General features: G+C 43.0%; 1 protein-coding gene across 2 annotated transcripts in view; it reads left to right on the top strand.

Annotated features, from left to right (window-relative positions):
• MARCHF3 (membrane associated ring-CH-type finger 3) overlaps positions 1 to 19,431 on the top strand; it is a 311,126-nt gene that overhangs the window by 66,357 nt on the left and 225,338 nt on the right. For both annotated transcript variants that reach the window (XM_069227263.1, XM_069227269.1), the window contains exon 2: positions 7,814 to 7,885. The gene's annotated coding sequence lies outside the window, so the exon portion shown is untranslated. The remainder of the gene's footprint in view (positions 1 to 7,813; positions 7,886 to 19,431) is intronic.

Below are 19,431 nucleotides of genomic sequence, written 5' to 3'. Positions count from 1 at the left end.
ACTGCCTTAAGGTTGTGTGAACAGATTCCATAGAACTAATACGAGGATTTGTAAGGGTTGACATAGTATGTCCTGAGCGAATAAAACAATACATTATTATATAGGTATATCAGAGGGTATAGAATAATACAACATTATAGACTGGTGGAGTTAGCAACAGATTTTAAAGCTGAGTGGGTCAAGTGACCGTAACGAATGATCCTTCTGTATTGTGGGATCATGGGTAAAAAATGAATCCAGTTGGTAGCGGGTTGAAGTATTTGTTCAGCAATAGATAATTGAGGTTTTGTTTGAAACAGGTATAGGACAGATTACAGCTGAGATCCTTAGGAAGTGAGTTCCAAATCCTTGGAGCATTTCCTGAGTACGAACACCTCTGGGATGGCTGCATTTTCAGTTTGGGAAGGATGAGAAGTGAGTTGGAGCTTCTCAGGGCCCAACTTTTTCCTCCTCTTTATAGTTTGTTTTCCAGATATTTAGGGTTTGCAGTGTGAAGGGCTTTGTGGTTAACACAAGCTGTCTGGAAGTTGTATCTTCCTTCTGTGGGAATCCAGTTGAGACTCTTGAGAGCAGATGAGATGTGTTCAAACCTTTTGGTCCCTCTGATGAGTCTGGCGACTGCATTAAGAGTTGTTTTTAAAGGCGCAAGGTGACTTTTTGGGGTCCCAGTGATGATGGCGCTACCGTGGTCGAGTTTCAAGAGGACTAGTGATTGCACTACAGTCTTTAGATCATCTGGGGGAATAAGCAGTTTTATTTTCTTGATGTTTCAGGGTGTAGAGCGCCCTTTTGGCTGAGTTGTTGATGTGCTCTTTCTTTGACATATTTTTGTCCAGGATGATTCCCAGGGACTTCACGGAGTTGGAGAGTGAACGAGCAGTTACAGATCCTCACTTTTCTGCTCTCTGTTGAAAGATTTTGCTGCTACTTACTTTTGGGGTAGTCCAGGACCTTACTACTGGATTTCAGGAGGAAACCATAAGTATGACAGGAGTAAGTCACACCTACTTACAGCAAATTCTTTCGGAATCGAAGCCCTAGCTTTTGATACTTTGAGTAAAAAGTCCTTACCATTTTTTGCCTGCTTGGGTGTACAGGCTGTTCCAAAGTATCAGACCTTTAACACTAATGACCTATGACCAATGAGCATCTGGATTTTGAATTCAGCATGGGCACAGGCATAATCTCTGAAGCAGTACTGGCTAACTACATAGATGGGCACACATTATTATAACTTTAAGCAGAGGTCAATCTGTAATCTGAATCTAAAGGGAGGCTCATTTTCAATACCCTGTCCATATGTTTACAGAATAGATGAGCCGTTGTAATTTGAAATACAAATCCCCTCAAAATATTCTAGTCCTGTTCCGTGCCCAAATCTGAACGACTGTTTCTGTAACAAAAAATTGCTAAGATTCCACAGATGAGGACACCTTTATTTCCAATAATAGCAGTAATTCCAAAATCTCTCTAAAAGTGTCCCTTATTTTTCCACTTGTCCAACATTTCAAACATGGCAAGTAATCGCCTTTTGAATTATGACCCATACTGTTTATGCAAAGAATTTTAGAGCAGGCAACATTGTCGGCATGTATTTTCATTGTACTCGCTGCACACCATATTCCAGTGAACTTGAGTGAAGTTAAAGTCTCCTAAGTGCCACATGCTGGATGCTGTCAGTTCACGTGGTTGTTGAACTAAGAAATGGCATCTACCTCATGTTCACAGTTACTTTACTGCGAGGCCCTCCTTTAGCACACAGCTAAGTTAGTTTCTATGCCGAGCCATGACAAAGGCTTCTTCTAACCTGCGTCCTTACTCATGAGAAGTCTTTCTTAAATACTGTCATCGTTGGGGTGCACCGGTAACTCGTCGGTGACAGTCACACAGTGTAGGAACAGCTCTCTCTACAAGCCATGCTGCCCACTTGACCTTTAGCTGGATCGGGTAGTTGTTGAAAATATGTGGACTTTCTGGGACAAGGCCTTCTTCCTACAGTTCACACAGAATGAGTTGGCTCTCTTTATGGGAAGAAGCTTTCAAAGCGCTGTGTTAATGTTTTGCATTGAGTATTCCAGGATGTGCCTAGTGTTGGCACAAAGAAAGGTGGATGGTAACATTCTTCCTAACGATGAACTGGCACATGAGCAGTCACTCCTCGAAGTTTGACCCACTTCCAGTCAACGAAACTGACTAATGCGCGACAGAAATGCTCATTGACATGCAAATGCGCAAGCCCTCTGGCATCGAGACATGTTTAAACCTCACCATGCACTTCACACTAAAGATAAATGCCCAACACGTGGAGCTGGAAAGAATAGTTGCAAATGATGTAGCTCTGTGATCTCACTTAGGCAGTGTTATTGCTTCGGGTCAGCTGCCTATGGAACCATCAAAGGCAGCTAATCTTAGGAAACCTGAAACAGCTGATGAGGGTAGATTTCCACCTTTTAATGCAACACTTGTGAGTCCGAAGAAAAATGGTTCATGCAAAGTATTACTTTGACATCAGATAGGCTCGAAACGATCGAAACTAACAGATGAGTGGCTTTGTGTTGCAAAAGAGCAACGCTGTAGTAGTAGCCTAACATTTTGCGCAGTAATACTCATCTGTCATCCTTGAGCTGGATGGTGTGTATACGCATGTCCTGGAAAACTGGACTTTGTGAAGGCAAAACCTGACCATCAAGCAGGTCACCCCGTTCAGTAGCAAAAGCGACAGGATAGAGCACATTCAGCAGGGGACATCTGACGCGGAGACCAGTGACAAGGAGGACAGGACTTAGAATGGGGGCCTCTGATGCGCCTTAACTTTTGGATAATTCATCTTCTGTCCTATACCCTGAACTTGATTGCTCATGCGCAAGAGGAGATTAGGATGCTAGTATCTGCTTGGATAGGTTTGTTGTGCATGCCCTGCATGCTTTCCTTTCTGTAAAGCAAGGGGAGAAGTCTGCTAAATGAAGTTTGAGGAGTCAGGTCCATCTGCCCTTGAATGTCATAGATCCCAAGTCTGCAGGAAGTTTAGGTTAATTATTTCTCTTTTCTGCCAAGTCATTTAATCCAACAGAAAAGGGGACCTCCCATTGACGTATTTTGGTCCGTTTAGAGGGAGCATCCTTGGTCTCAGTTTGTTCTGTAGATGCTAGATTTCTGGCTGGACTTATTTGATCATTATCTAGAATTGTGCCCAAATTAGGCCATCTCAGATACAGTAGTGCATAATTCAGCTTTATTCACTAGGCACACTCTGATAGTATCTGTAGATAGTTAAAAACAAAAGAAGCCTTCTCCTTGGAACATTTCAAAGCAATTGCAGCTCAGCCATCAGTGATCCGTTGTTTCTTGCTTCCAGTATTCCAGCTGGAGGAGTGTAGACTTCTAGTTGCCGCCCCACGTGACTGCATGCTGAGGGGAAAGCAATAGTGCCTTGCCAGAGTGGAGCCACTGCTGAGTGTGGCCACTCTGCTGTATCGAAGCGCTGTGCAAGCAAACTGTGAGCATTGTACGAAATGCACTGGAAACCCTACCTCACTCTTTGGTGCAAAACAGTTTGGGCTGCTGACAAGCCAGTAAGTCTGCCACAGCATCGCCTGTCTGCGGGGTATGATGTCACTTCCGCTCCCCCTGGCATCTTGGTGAATTCACCTCGCGGTTTGAGAGCACCCAGGTTATCTGAAGCTGTTGCATGTTCTCCTCACACAGACAGTGCGAAGAGTGGCTCGTGTTTGCAGAGCCAGCCGCGCAGGCGGCATGTCTTCCTCGGAGGCATGTTGGGGATTGTGGCTGTCTGTGCTTCGCAGCGTGGAGCTGATCCAAACCACACGACCTAATGTAAAAACTCAGGCTTCCTGGCACCCGCCATCAGCAGACAGGCCTCACCGCCAGAGTGCCTGGAAGGTGTCCGCTTCCTGCCCGACACGTGAAGTGCTCTCCATTCACAGGAAGCCCATTGAAGACCTTCCATTGGCTGGCTGCCCACGGCTCTTATATTTCATTGCGCGCATGTTCTTTTGTTGCCAATATTACTTTTGTTTTCTGTGCGTGTTGTATCCATCCTCAGTGTAAATGCTTACGGACTGTGCGTGCATTCTGCAGAGTGGTTGATGCTCTGCAAGCAAGTACCTGTCAGTGTTACATAATACAGAGGCCTTTTCTGTGGCTGACACGTTCACGTTTGCTCCATATGGAGGGCTTTGGGCAGAGTGTGGCGAAGCCAGTGACATCACGCGAGGCGATATTTCGGCTCACCCACTGAAAAAGACGGTTTGGCCGAGGGTTGAGGTGGGAGGATTTTGAGGGTTGGTTATTTGGGCTTCAGCTTAGAATGTACGTTTTAGGGGTGCCAGAGGGAAGTGAATAACTGTGGAAAAATAAACATTCTTGAGTGGAACATTGAAGTCTGTGTGTAATGTTTACAGAGAACTTGAGAAAAGGTGCAAGAGTACGCAGGAGGGCTTGTAACAGAAGCCTACATCCCCTTAGAAAACTATATAAATACAAAGAGAGGTTCTTTAGACCGTCTCTCCCAGGCCCCATGTCTCCTAAAATAGAGAAGAGCTGCCAAGCGGCTATAGTTTTTATTGGGTGTTAGTGAACCTGCCTCCAAAGAGCAGAATGTAAAGTAAACACGTGAAAACGAATTCTCTCAGTACAGAAAGAGATACAAACTTTTAAAATGATAAAGCCTGGCCATCAGCTGGCTACGAGCAAAGTAGGTATCGCTGCACGTTCATTACTCCACGTGTTGCTTCTGGTGGAGTGGGTGTGAGGGGGGTGGGGGGGGGAGGGGTAATGAAGAGCGCGCGAGAGAGAAATAATTTCTTCCATGGTTCAGAGGGACGTGTGTGTTTGATGCAGAGTGAGGCTGAGCCTGGGGAAACCAAACACACCCACACCCTCCCTCACCCGAACAGTTGGACTAGCCTGCCCGGCACTCTGTCGCTGCCAGACTTGAAACAGCCAATTAGTTTTTTTCTTCTTTTTTTTGGTACTGTGGACCGTGACAAGACCAAAAAAAAACAGCCCACCCACTGATCCTTTCAAGCAGACCCACCTGGCAGTGCCAGAATGCCGGTCAGGCCAGTCCAACAATGCTCACCCAAATGTGGGGCCCCAGAACCATCCACCTACCCGAGAATACATTTACTACGCAGTGTAATGCATCAAACTCCCTCTGAATTTACGCCCTTACTTTGGACACCCCATACCTTTGGCAAGTCAACAAGAGGAGTCTATAGACTCCACCGTTGCCCTATATACAAAATTGTTCTCAGCTCCTCAGGATGAAATGCGGTGTGCTGGTACATTATTCTGACCTCCCCTCCCCCGGAACTGGCCTTGTTCACTTTGAAGAAAACTGTGAAATAAAAGTATGTTATTTAATATACGGGTGACCTTTTCTACCACTCCTCGTAACTTTCCCTCCGATTATCATGATTGGTCAGTGGAGGGTGAGTTGCCACTTTGTTTTAGACATCTTTACTTCCGTGTGCAAGATCTTGCACATTAAAGGTCGCACTTAGATCACCAAGTGAGAAGCAATCCATGGAGATGAATGAATGGATGCATTCATATTTCCCATGTCGTCTCAGATTGCCATACATTTCGGAACTTTTAGGAGGTGTCAAGTGTTTCTGGTGTATGTCTGCGGAGTTGCTAGACTTCCCCTTGGAAGCAAACCAATTTGTCGGATAATTTCTTTATTTTCCTAGACTAGGACATGGGTCAACATAGGTTTTCTTAGTCTCAGTCCAGACTTTTTCAGTAGGGACCATAATGTTCTTTTGATTGATGCACTCAGTGTGCTGCAAGTTTCACATTCTTAAGTCAGTGCCTTCCCCCAAGTTTACAGTTTGGTAATTGAGACTTCAATGTGTGATTAGTAAAGTGCAAACCCAAATACATGTTTTTGACTTCTGAACCGGGTGGCCTGGACTGAAGAGCCCCTGCAAAAATCTTCAAATCCTCCCCACATTCCATTTTGCGAGAGAGTGTAGTTAGGGGGCCTGGTCATATCTGCTCGGTCTGGGAGTTCGGGTTCGCCCCTAAAAAAAACTCCTTTAGAAAAACTCGGCAAATACCCTGCAGTTTGCAGGGTAATTAATACTAGAGTGTATGGTATAAGTGTGTTCGGGACTGGACAATGAGAAGGTGAATGAAACAAAGGCCTCATTTCTGGAATACTCCAGTCTGCATTGAACAGCGTTTACAAAGATGCATCTCCATTGGCTACAGATACATAATGATTTCCCGGCCCACTGGTGTCTTCATTTTCCGACCAGCTCTAATGCCGCAGTTATTGCTTAGTCTGCAGTTTCCGTATGCACACGTCTACCTCTCACCTGCGTCAGGCCAGGCCCTTTTAAAGTCTGCCACTAACTTTGCCCCAGTATTCCAGCTGGAAGGCAGCTTCATACATTTGTCTCCATCTCTCTGGAGGTGATGGTTATGTTATGTCTGTGCGCCTCTGCTCATAAGTCTTAACTTGTGACAGTGTTCTCTGGGGCAGCTCAGTCACGAAATAGCTTTCTGTTCTGTATTTACACAGTAGAGTGTTTAGCTAGAATAGAAGAATGTGATTTTATCTGCTCTCTTTACTGCACATTACATTGGTCTCCTAGGCCTAATGGCATCTGCACCCTTCTGCTGTGGGTGCTATGAAATCTGTGCAGTACTAATGCAGTATAGCCTTGCTGGATTATCTTCCTAATTCCTGCTCACCAGGGGCCGCTCCTTCCTGTCCGCGTCGAAGGTAAGGGGCAGTTGGCTCAACAAAGTAACTTGAGGTGGCCTTTTGTGGGTAGCAGCAGTTGTTCTCTGAGGTGTGCATGCCCTTGGTACACCGGCTCTTATGGCTTTCTGTGCGAACAGCTGTGTCCGTAACATAGGAGGGTGTATCCTTGATGTTGCTGAACTCCCTGTCCATGTCCTTTCCCTTCTGATTATTCATATTTGGGTCTTTACAAAGTTCACTAGGCTTCATAGTGCACTTTTGGACCACTCTTGCACCCTTCCAGTCACATGTGTTTGATCTAACTTTGAAGTTGTGGCCTTCAGAACTAGACACAAGGGAGCCTCGGCAATGGGGTGTGCATTGCAAACACAATGTTCCGGTTTTATAATAGTTAAGCATTTCCATGCTTAATTTATTTCAATTACACCTTCAGACCGAGCTTTGGGGGCTTTGCTACAGAGCAGTAGTATCCCTATCTTTCCTTTCTACTCCACGCTTTCTCGTCACACTATTTGGGGTCATAACATCAGCATAGCTTTCTATTTTCCTTGATTTCTTCAAGCTCTCGTAGCCCTATGTGCATTCTCTGCTTCATAGATATGACTATTAACACCACCTCTTGACTAGATTTGTGCTATGCAAATTCCACATACCTACATACTAAACATCTGGTTACAGTAAATCCTAATAGTTCCCTGGTCTCTGAAATGTTTCCATAATCCATGTTCTTTTTTCAGTTGTGCTCAGGTATTAACCATGTTGCTAATCTTGATGCCGTTTCATACTTTGGCAATTCCTTGATGAAAGTATTGAGAAGGGGTGGTCCTTGGACGAATCCTTGTGGCACCTCACTGGACTACTTTCTTCCATATTTTGTCACTTAGCCATTTTTTAATCAAGATCAACATCCTGGGAATGACTGATACAGTAGCCGCTCGCCTATAACTGGAATATGTCAACCTCATACATTCCTCTTGCACTAGCTAAAGCCCGAATGGCACATTTAAATGTTCCTATGTGCATTGCATGAGCTACCCTACACTATCGGTGATGTACGTCTCTTGTATTTCTCGGTAGGTCTTCCTGTAAGAAGTTGCCATTGGGGAGGAACAAGGTGACTTAAAGAAGTAACATTGGATCCTGTTCAAGGTATGACTTGATATGTATGTGATGTTAAAATGGAAGATGTGATATTCAGAAAGCTTTCTACTTTTCAGAACAAAACATTTATACCATATTACATGAAAGACAGGTGTGTATATTTTGCTGATGCGTTGGACACATGTTAATCCTTGGTAGGTAGAACTACATGTATTTTTACTTAACTTGCCAAGCGACCTGTTTACGCATCAATTAAGTAGCAGCCACTATGCTAATTCCTTCCTATTGTATACCTTTAATCATTCTAATTACTCATACCTTTAATTATTCTAATTAATTTTGTTCCTTCAGTTCCTGGACTCACATGTGTGGAAGGGTCCAATGTGGGGGAGAAATACAATCTTAGTGATTCCACATGGTCTCTGTCACAGGAACTAAAGCTTACATCAAGAACTTGGGGGGGAGCGAGAGAGATTTTGAAAGGCCATCAGTAAACCATCGCTCTGCACCAATAAGTGCCATGAAAACTGACTAAGGCCCTCTGGAGACTTTTACATCATCTTGATAAGACTGCTTTGTCTCTTGGGCAAAAAAGATGCAGACCCCTTGCCCGCACAAGGTGGCATGCCTCATCATAGGAGTATTTCACCTGCAAACAATGGATCTTCCCTTCTGCTGTTGGTGATGAGAATTAATTTGGTGCTAGGTTCGGTTTGCTGTATTCATGTGACATCCGTGCTTGAGTGGGGGTTATGCAGTCTTTAAGATGATCCATGTATTTACTTGTGGAGATTTTCAGTGGATTATGCATCAGCTGAATAGTAGATCTTGATTACCCACTTGAACTCCAAGAGGTTCTATGTACTGGATGAAGACCACAAGAGGGAGGGATGGATCCTTGGAGTACTTCACTGCAATTTGGAGATACTCATCTCAACGAGTTGATTGTAATTGGAAAGCAGGCGTATCATGTTGATGGTTCATAGTATAGAAGGCAACCAAGAGATCAAGCTAGAGCAGGAAGAGGGCACCATGTTCTGTAAACGAAGGGCATAATTTACGCCCCAGATTGTTGCGTACTTATCGCTGTGCCATGGTTTGAAACCTGATTCTTAGACATGTTTGTAAGACTGAGTTGATATTACTGTGGTCCTGTAGCTGTAGGTTGACTGCTTTCTCAATTATTTTCAGAAATGGTAGGTGTATGATGGCATAATAGTTAATTAGATCATCAGGCTCAAGATTTGCTTGCTTTCTTTAATGGAAGGGACCTGTCCAGGGTTTAAGTTGCTGGGGAAAAAGCTTTATTCTATCGATCTGCTGACTATTTCAGAGGTGATGCAAGTGTTACTCCAAAGAGGGATAGTGTGATGGCCTGGAAAATGTCATCTTCGTGGGTCATGAGTTTGAGGGTGTTTGAGGGTGTTGGGAAAGTCATCATGTTGTGAGAGTGTGATTATTTTGAAAGGGATCCATTACTTTATGTTGTGTGGAAGTGGTGGCTGGAGCCTGCATGATTTCCTTTATCAGTGAAGAAAAGAATGACTGGGTTGAGGTTTAGTTTAGGCACCAGGATTAAGACTAATTAAATGCTTGGTAGTTTTGGAGACTGCTGCTTTTGTTAGAAGCAACAATAATGAATGACCTATAATAGATGGCATGGACCGTGGAATTTCCCATGGCATTTGGAAACAAAAAGACAAGCTGTCTATAGAATCTACTAATAACCTTTTCTGTTTACTAATTAAGAGCAATTTAGAACTATTTTGCCAAGTCATATTAGTTTATCTCATTCGCTCCGAATAACACATGTCGGTGAATGTTACACTTTAGAAATGAAAATCAAGTGAAGCAAATTTATAGCATATGGTGCAGGGTTGAAGGATTCTGTTTTACCAGATGACGGTGACAGAAACAACATAGGACATTTACAAAATCAATGGGGCATGGCATTAAGAGAATCATAGCACTCATGGGATACAATGTTCCAATGAGTTGGTCTTGGGTCATTTCTTAAGGTTCAGAAATGAAGGTGAGCATTTGAGATTAGGGGGAATTTCACAAAGAGGGAACTAAGGAAGAGTTGCTCTTGCTTCTTACCCTTTCTTGCCTTAGGGATCTTACGTTTCCTGTAGTTTATGCTGAGACTAATACTGGTCATGTTTTCAGCAAGGTAGTCAAATTATTTAATTATAAATTACTTTCTAGATAATACCTAAGGCTTGTTTTATTTTGTCTCAGAAATGGAAGCTTGTGGTGACCATATAGTGTTTGGGTGATGTGGTCTTACTTGCATTGATCACAAAATCTATCACGTAGGCTGTCTTAACAAGCATTTGCAATGCAGTGGGTCTCGCATTTGCTCAAGTTAGACCTATTAGCGTTGTGAATTCCTAAATGGACTTTTCTTGCCACAGAAACTAAAAGTAAAAAGTAAAACAGTTGACATAAGCAAGCCAATTTTAAGCATAGCCATGAGTACGAATGAGAGGAACAAAAGGAAAAAGAAGTTAGCTCACAGGCAAAGTTATCAGTGAAAGTGCAATTATCCATGTAACAGGTCGATGGTCAAGGCGGTAACAAAACCGCCCTAAGGAGGGACAAACATAAAACAGTTACCAATGAAAACAAAGGATTTTTGAAGGGCACACTCACAAACGAGTGATAGTGATGGGTGTGTGGTGGGTGTGGTTAAAAGCCCAAACACATACCAACATGTTGGGAAAGAAGCGCTTGCTTGCTGCTATGCTCAACCTAAAAACGAAATTTAGAGGTGTGTATGTAATCTGTGAGGCCATACAGAAGGGCATTGGTCCAGTCGATGTGTAGAGGGTAAATGCTTAAATGATGGATCAGAAGGTGTGGGCACAGAGAAAAACTTTACTCTTGCTTCGTGGAGTCCGATACAGGAAATTGCTTGTAGGTCTGTGAGTAAGCTTTGAATGAGATCAATGTAGAAACCAAAGACCTTGACAATAGAGTTAGGGGGTATCTGTCACGTTTTATAGAGTTTAGTAAGTTTACCATCTTTGGGTGACCTTTCATAGTGATTCTAAATTAAATCAATCATGGGCATATTCAGTCACAAGCTGTGTGTGGCATAGTCGCGTGTCATAAGTTTGTTTTCAGAATTCTTAAAATCTACGTTACTCCTTTAAAGCGTCACTTAATACTGCAGCCGAGGTAATGTCATGGAACAAACACTTTGACCACATAAACCCAGTTATTATTTCTCTAATATGACTTACCATTGAAGGCAGCTGTATATGTACATTAACTTGTCTAGTTCACAAAATCTTACACTATTAAACTGTCCTCACTACCTGGCTGAGAAACTGAAGATTTCAGGGGATCTCACTCCTTAAGTAGGTCTGACATGCTTCTTCCTTAGACCACAGATTGTAACTAGCATTTGCAATGCAAAGGAACAAGAAGTTTATTCATAGTCAAATTTATAGGCAAACGTGCAATTAGCCATGTAACGGGGCCAAGGCCAAGGCGGTAACAAAACTTCCCAAAGGAGGACAAACGTAAACCATTTACCAGTGTCATCAAAGCATTTTTGAAGGGCAAGCCGATGAACGAGTGGTAGTGATGTGCGTGAGGTGGGTGTTGTTTAAAAACCCAGATACATACCAACAGGTCGGAAAAGCAGCGTTTGCGCGCTGCTATGCTTGACCTAATAAAAAAAACTAACAATGAGCTAAATCTTTTTGTGGACGTTCATCCAAATTCCAAAACTCAATTCACCACTCTTCTCACACGAATTCCCCTTAAAAAAACCTGTTGAAACACATGTTTTTGAATCTACAATGCTCATTCTTGTTTCTGTGGCTTAGCACTAATAGCTATGATCTGCATACTGTTTATTTCCTTACCCCAACCGAGGAAGACAACTTTTTACAGATGACTGTCTGTATTGTGGCTTAACCCAATGTATACATCCCTTTTCTTACAGATTTGACTGTACTCAGTGTGTTTGAGTCCATGTTTTGTACGATGACAGGACTAGGCAAGCTCTCTGACAGCTTGACTTGCATCATCATGGTTTGTCACTTTGTACCTAATGTTTCTTTCTACAGAATAATTTGGCTTAATAAATGATATACCATATACACTCAGAATGGGTCATGCTTTTATTTATGGTAACTTCACACATCTGCATTCGATCTTGGCCACGTTTGCTGCCCTGCAAGACTCTGCCTAATTATTTATGTTTACTGTCATTGCTTTGTAAAGAACTCTGCATGACAAGGTTGGTATGCACTGTTCAAAACATTTAAATAAGTGTAGTATTGAAGGACACTATCATTTCAATCTTTTAATAGGAGCCATTGGGTTCCAAGAATAGATTGAATAACAATGGTGTTAGAACCGACCTTAGGAGACCTCATGCTTGAAGAAGAGGAGAAAAAAGGATTTGTCTAAGTTGTTTTGAATGCCTTTTCACCTGAAGGCTTTCTCATATTTTTGGAAGAGAATAGGTAAATACTGTAATGTAGATTGCATACAGGGAGTGCAGAATTATTAGGCAAGTTGTATTTTTGAGGATTAATTTTATTATTGAACAACAACCATGTTCTCAATGAACCCAAAAAACTCATTAATATCAAAGCTGAATATTTGTGGAAGTAGTTTTTAGTTTGTTTTTAGTTTTAGCTATGTTAGGGGGATATCTGTGTGTGCAGGTGACTATTACTGTGCATAATTATTAGGCAACTTAACAAAAAACAAATATATACCCATTTCAATTATTTATTATTACCAGTGAAACCAATATAACATCTCAACATTCACAAATATACATTTCTGACATTCAAAAACAAAACAAAAACAAATCAGTGACCAATATAGCCACCTTTCTTTGCAAGGACACTCAAAAGCCTGCCATCCATGGATTCTGTCAGTGTTTTGATCTGTTCACCATCAACATTGCGTGCAGCAGCAACCACAGCCTCCCAGACACTGTTCAGAGAGGTGTACTGTTTTCCCTCCTTGTAAATCTCACATTTGATGATGGACCACAGGTTCTCAATGGGGTTCAGATCAGGTGAACAAGGAGGCCATGTCATTAGATTTCCTTCTTTTATACCCTTTCTTGCCAGCCACGCTGTGGAGTACTTGGACGCGTGTGATGGAGCATTGTCCTGCATGAAAATCATGTTTTTCTTGAAGGATGCAGACTTCTTCCTGTACCACTGCTTGAAGAAGGTGTCTACCAGGAACTGGCAGTAGGACTGGGAGTTGAGCTTGACTCCATCCTCAACCCGAAAAGGCCCCACAAGCTCATCTTTGATGATACCAGCCCAAACCAGTACTCCACCTCCACCTTGCTGGCGTCTGAGTCGGACTGGAGCTCTCTGCCCTTTACCAATCCAGCCATGGGCCCATCCATCTGGCCCATCAAGACTCACTCTCATTTCATCAGTCCATAAAACCTTAGAAAATCAGTCTTGAGATATTTCTTGGCCCAGTCTTGACGTTTCAGCTTGTGTGTCTTGTTCAGTGGTGGTCGTCTTTCAGCCTTTCTTACCTTGGCCATGTCTCTGAGTATTGCACACCTTGTGCTTTTGGGCACTCCAGTGATGTTGCAGCTCTGAAATATGGCCAAACTGATGGCAAGTGGCATCGTGGCAGCTGCACGCTTGACTTTTCTCAGTTCATGGGCAGTTATTTTGCGCCTTGGTTTTTCCACACGCTTCTTGCGACCCTGTTGACTATTTTGAATGAAACGCTTGATTGTTCGATGATCACGCTTCAGAAGCTTTGCAATTTTAAGAGTGCTGCATCCCTCTGCAAGATATCTCACTATTTTTGACTTTTCTGAGCCTGTCAAGTCCTTCTTTTGACCCATTTTGCCAAAGGAAAGGAAGTTGCCTAATAATTATGCACACCTGATATAGGGTGTTGATGTCATTAGACCACACCCCTTCTCATTACAGAGATGCACATCACCTAATATGCTTAATTGGTAGTAGGCTTTCGAGCCTATACAGCTTGGAGTAAGACAACATGCATAAAGAGGATGATGTGGTCAAAATACTCATTTGCCTAATAATTCTGCACTCCCTGTATAGCTGTCAAGGGTGTAGAAGGTCGCTGACAGGCTGAGGAAGATAAGGATGCAACAGGGTACAGATTGTTAAACCTACAGATGGTTGTATTGAAGAACCCTAGCACTTTGAAAGGCCTTACTGAGGAAGAGGCAGCAGGTGATTGTGTGCTAGGTGTTGAGATTATCAGAGTCTAGGTTGGGTAGTATGAGTGAGGAGGACTTTATTGGCTTTTACTGAGGAACAGAAGGTGCTGATCAAGAGGGTGTTGTTGAAGGGTTTAAGCAGTGTCGATGTGACGATGTTGTGACTGTATGATGTAGCCTTGTAGGAATGATGACAATATCAGGGGAGTTTAGGGGTTGTAATCTGCACCACAGAGGAAACTTCCATGATAGCATTAAAGTGGTATTGTTGAATAGGTTATTGTGATTACTGTTGTTTCTTTTGGCTTCTATATCGTTGATGAAGAAGAGATTAAAGTTGTTTGCGTGTGGAACCAAATATGGTGGAATGAGGTTATGTAGAGTTTGACTGCTTTGAATAGGTCCTTGTATTTGTTTTCAGCTTTTGAGACAGTTTTGATGTAATAGACTGATTTGGTTTGTGAATGAGATGTTCGTGAGTTCTCCTTTCAGTTTTTTGGCCTTGGAGTTCTTTTGAAATCTTGTAAGGTCCGTTTTTCTCTTGCTGGTGATGTGTGTGTTTGGAGGGATTGCAGTTTTGGAAGTACACACAAAGGGGCTCTAAATTTTGTTTTGTCTTGCTAGTGTGTGTTTGGGGTGGATGTCCGTGATGAGCTGAAAGGTTCAATTGTGGTGGTACTAAAAGAAGAAGATGGGTGTAAGGAAGTCTGACGAGTTGGCGTGCTTTAATGTCAATGTATGTTAATAATGTGAAGATGATGGTTGTGGGTTTAGTGTGTTATATATTAGGGGGATTTTTAGGATTTTGTTTGTAAGAGTAGAGCCAAGTACTCCATCCAATTGAGATGGAGGTAGAAGGTAGTGTTTGCATTCAGGCCTCAATCGGTATTGCTCAAGTGTTCACGATCACTGTATTGCTGACAGCCTATCATTCATGATCATCCTTGGGTGGAAAAGGGAGTCTACAATAACCCAGTTGTGGACGTCTATGGAATTTTCCATTGGGCACTGGGCATATTCTTATGGGTAAAGGCATCCTGTACCCTATAAAAAACATTTTGTCTTCCACCAAAACCCAGAAGTAAGAGGTGGGGAAGTTCTTAAGAGAGAAAAAGAGGAGGGAAAACATGTGGCCTTCCTAATTCCAAGGGACACAAATTTGATCCCTGGGGAGCACTCGAGCCAAAATCACTAATGAGTATCCACTTCCTTTGAGGAGATATGCCTCACAAAAGAAACCTGCCAATACAGAAAAAATAAATAAAATACTTTTTTTCTTTGTTAGACCCTCACCCACTTTAGTAGTGCCATGGCTTATCATGGGGTCTCATCCTGGTCCCTAAAAACCAAGATGGGCTCGACTATATTTCAGGGAGCACATTTAATATTTTTCACAGCTGGGGTACTTAAGAAGACAGAAATACGTCAAACCAACCTTTGTATCCCTTTATTAAAGGTTGGAAGCGGTTATTAAAGAAGTGGAGAACTTGGACACAAAGAGGATGGGATGGCAGAATCTGACTAGGAATGTCACGGTCTGCATGTCTCTTACCGCTGTAGGCTGCAGTACTTGGAAGGACGCCTGGTTTCTTACTGGTTCTAAAGTGGCCAAGATAAGGGCGACCCCTTCTAGTAGCCACGGTGCCCCTGACTAGAAAAACGCCAAGGCAGACCGTACCCTCCAGAAGGAGTCCCAGAGGAAAAAACTCATGTAATGGGAAAAAAACACTATCACAGGAACTCCTGAAAAGGAGGAAAAAGCAATGAAAAAAGGTAAAAATAGAAGTCAAATCCACAGGGAAAAATAAGCAGGAGCGAGAATAAAATTGGATGCAGGAGCGAGGATCACTACCAAGATGGAAGCGTTTGTAACGCAAGGAAGGAAGGAACTGCAGTGCTTATATACCTTAAAACAGGAAGTGACAAAACAGGAAGAACGTACAACACCATCCTGGATAGGGAAAAGCCACATACAAATGAATGAGAAAAAAAAGAGGTAGAAAATGAACAAGGCATGCTGGGAAGAGAACCATCATAGAAGACAATATGGAGAACCAAGAAGAAAGAAGACATGAAGAAGGAAAGGAAGAAAAAAGAAGATAAGAAAAAGGACCCAAGTAAGATAAGTGGGGAAGGGAAAGTCAGGGAGGCTGCCAGGGGCCGTGTTGCAACATGAGAACAAATGCGCACCGCAGCACAAAACGCCAAGAAAGTGTCAGAAAATGGGCTGCATCGGTTCCAGCATTCCGAAAACCAGACTGCTGGCCTAACCGCTGCCCGAAAAAGGGATGCCCAGGTAGTCTGTGGCAACACAAGGAAGGAGAGAGAGGCCTCCAAGTAGGAAGACACATCTAATTATAAAACAGGCAGGCAAAGATAGCGCAATAGTCATCGACACTAAAAAGGACGACCAAGAAGCATTTTTGTTTTTAGGGACCAGGATGTGACCCATTGGTGAAGCAGGCGACTACTAGAGTGGGTGAGGGACTAACAAAGACAAAATGATTTTTCATTTTTTCTCTACTGGCAGGTTTCTTTTGTGAGGCAAATCTCTGCAAAAGCAGGGGATGCTCCTCATTTATGTTCTAAGGAGGGACAGCGTACCCCCCTTCCTATGCATTTATGTTCGCGCTTCCCTCCCCGAGAGCAGGGCCCTCTGCGGACCCCGCAGCAGGTTTTTTGGTTCAAATCTACCGGGCATTCAAGCCATTCAGTTTCTTGATCTGTGGTCCCCTCGAGTCCAGTCCAAAAGCACGAGAGCGATAGCGTAGCTGATGAGAGCAGCTCCGAACTTTTGGCGTTACATCACACCAGCGCTTAACTAGAAGGATGTAATCACAGGCCCCAAAGATTTTCTTTTGAGTCCAGTGCCGGCGCTACTGAATGTTGGGGTAGCCAAATAGCAGGGCTGCCTAGTCATGATGCTTTTTCTTCCACCACCATACACTTGCTTTCTTTATTTCATGTTGTGTTCTTTTTCATCCCTGTTTTTTTTCCCTTTAGTCACTGGTTTCCGATTTTTCTCGTCCTTATTTTTCTCGCTTCCTCTGCATCAAAGGATAAAAAATAGCCTGGGTCCCCAAAAATGAGAGCCGGTGCTGATCACTGGCACAATGCCGGCTCTGCATCCCACTAGACAATGAAGCAGCAACGACGCAGTAAGAATCCGTCCAGCTTGCACGTCTGTTCCTTCGCACAGCCCCCTCAGCTTGAGGTCTCGTGTAAATGTTGCTCGCTTTTACTAACGTGGGAGCACAGCCAGTGACACGCACACTCCTGGCGAAACCCCCTTCTATGAAGCCTGCTCGTTAGTTGCTATGTCGACATATCCAGATTTGGTTTACTACCGCGGTTGCCTTTCCTTAAGCTGAAACATTACAGGACTCATCCCCAAGCAACTACAACCGGGTGGACGTCAAACCCGGCAGCGCAGCACAGATCTTACACCAAACGTGGTCGGATTGCTCAACTGAAAAGCTAGATTAGATGGCAACAAAGCTAAACCTTTAGCACAAGTCCGGTAATCACTAAACAACCCCCTGCTGGGCAATTAGGAAACCGCTGAAGTACAGGGCAGATGTGTAGCAGACAAAATCGAAATGCCAGCCACTGTCATCTTAAGGATTTTTGGGGCCCTGAGCAAGACATATTTTAGGGACCCTATTTAGAACAAATCTGAATTTTACTACACAGTTTCTGCTAATTCAACCATGCATGATGACAATAACAATATTGAATTATATATCAAACTTTCAGAAATTCTGTAACGCAAAAACAGCTGCAATAGGTATTGCCCAATGCTCAAAAAAGCAGAGAGAGGGTAAGATGATAAAATATAAGGAAATTAAAAAGAGAGCGAAAGATCACTTTCCAGGGGGACTAATACTCAAATTCAGTGATCTCAGCTAGTTTAACAACTTGAGGAATAGACCGAGCATCGAGGATCTATCATTAGGCTCTTGGGAGGCAGAGGGGTAAAGCTGTAGTGCACAAAGTATGGGTAAAGCACACTTTCATTACAAGTAACAGTGAAAACTCAGTACCACGCATTCAGAAGGCAGCTCAGTGTTGAATACTAAATAGTGAGTTTAAAAGACCAGCAAAGTCACATCCCTCAAGTGCAGAACTGCAAATTTAAAAATAAGATATCATTTGGGTAACTGTTTTCTGTGGTAGCTACACAGAAGTATGTGAAGAGCACATGCATTTCTCCAATGGTTGTAATCAGTAGAAAATGAAGGAAACCTCTTCCTGCAGAGCTGTATGAGTCTGAGGTCACAGGTTTCACATCAAGTGATCTATACACACCTTTTTAGACCCGGCTTAACACAATGTAATGTTATCAGTTCTTTCCAATCCACACAGAGTGTGTGCTTCGGCTCCACCCAGAAGAGTTGTACCCTCACATCTTATTTGGTATATCCTTCCATCAGTCCACCTTCCAGGCTTCCACTGGAATACTCGAGGGACAATTGTGCATCTCAGAAGAGTACTCACTCATCAGACAGTTTGTCAGATTCACTTTTTTTTAATCTCATGTATGTATTGTATACAGAATCAATCTATTTTTTCTGCTGTATCCCAGTCATTGGTAAGGAAGTAGAATGCTTTGTGATAAGTTGCTTTTGTGATTGCAACACAAGTATTTATTAATGCCTCTGTTTGCATGCGTTGGCACATTAGAGCCAAAGTATTGGCTTTGCCAATGCTTGTCTTCAGAGGCCACAGGCCGTGCTCTCCCGGTCATCCAAAGAAAGGTGCAAAGAACTCAAGGGCAACAATTGTCAGCAACTCTTGTTTTGCCATGTTAAAGGCTGAAAGAGGCAAGAGCCAGAACTCACTCCTGCCACACCTCATCATCATGTGCCTCATTCACGCTGCCCATAGGTAATCCCCAGACTCACAAGGATACCACCAGCACACACCACACTTGCAATACAAGGTATGAGGAAAATTAATTCTGTTGCCCCTTACACATGCGTTGTCTAGGTCTTGCATTCATTCACAATCTCTCCTGCTCATCCACTTTCCAGTACTTATCACTTACTGCTTTCCACTACACCCTACCTTGCTCGGAGATGTTTATTTTCTACCCAAGCTTAAGGTCTCCCAGTTCCAGCAAAATGATGTAGAAAATGACAGACTTCGTCTCCAACCCATCCATCAACCACCCAAAAATTTCCTCCACCAAGACTATGAAAGAGTCATTCTTTAACTTCCCTGACGTTGAACACCAAACTTATCAGTGAACCAATCCAATCCAATAAGATCACAATTAACAAAATAAATCATATTGTTTCAGCAACCTTAAAACACATTTTCTGTCAGAATGTCACAGAAGGAAGGCCTCTGTTATAGCCTGATATTATTGAGCATCTCATCTTGCATGACTGAG

This window comes from Pleurodeles waltl, chromosome 1_1, assembly GCF_031143425.1.
Source record: "Pleurodeles waltl isolate 20211129_DDA chromosome 1_1, aPleWal1.hap1.20221129, whole genome shotgun sequence".
Classification (NCBI taxonomy): Eukaryota; Metazoa; Chordata; class Amphibia; order Caudata; family Salamandridae; genus Pleurodeles; species Pleurodeles waltl.
Note: the sequence above shows the minus strand (reverse complement) of the source record. Positions and strands in the feature narration are given on the sequence as shown.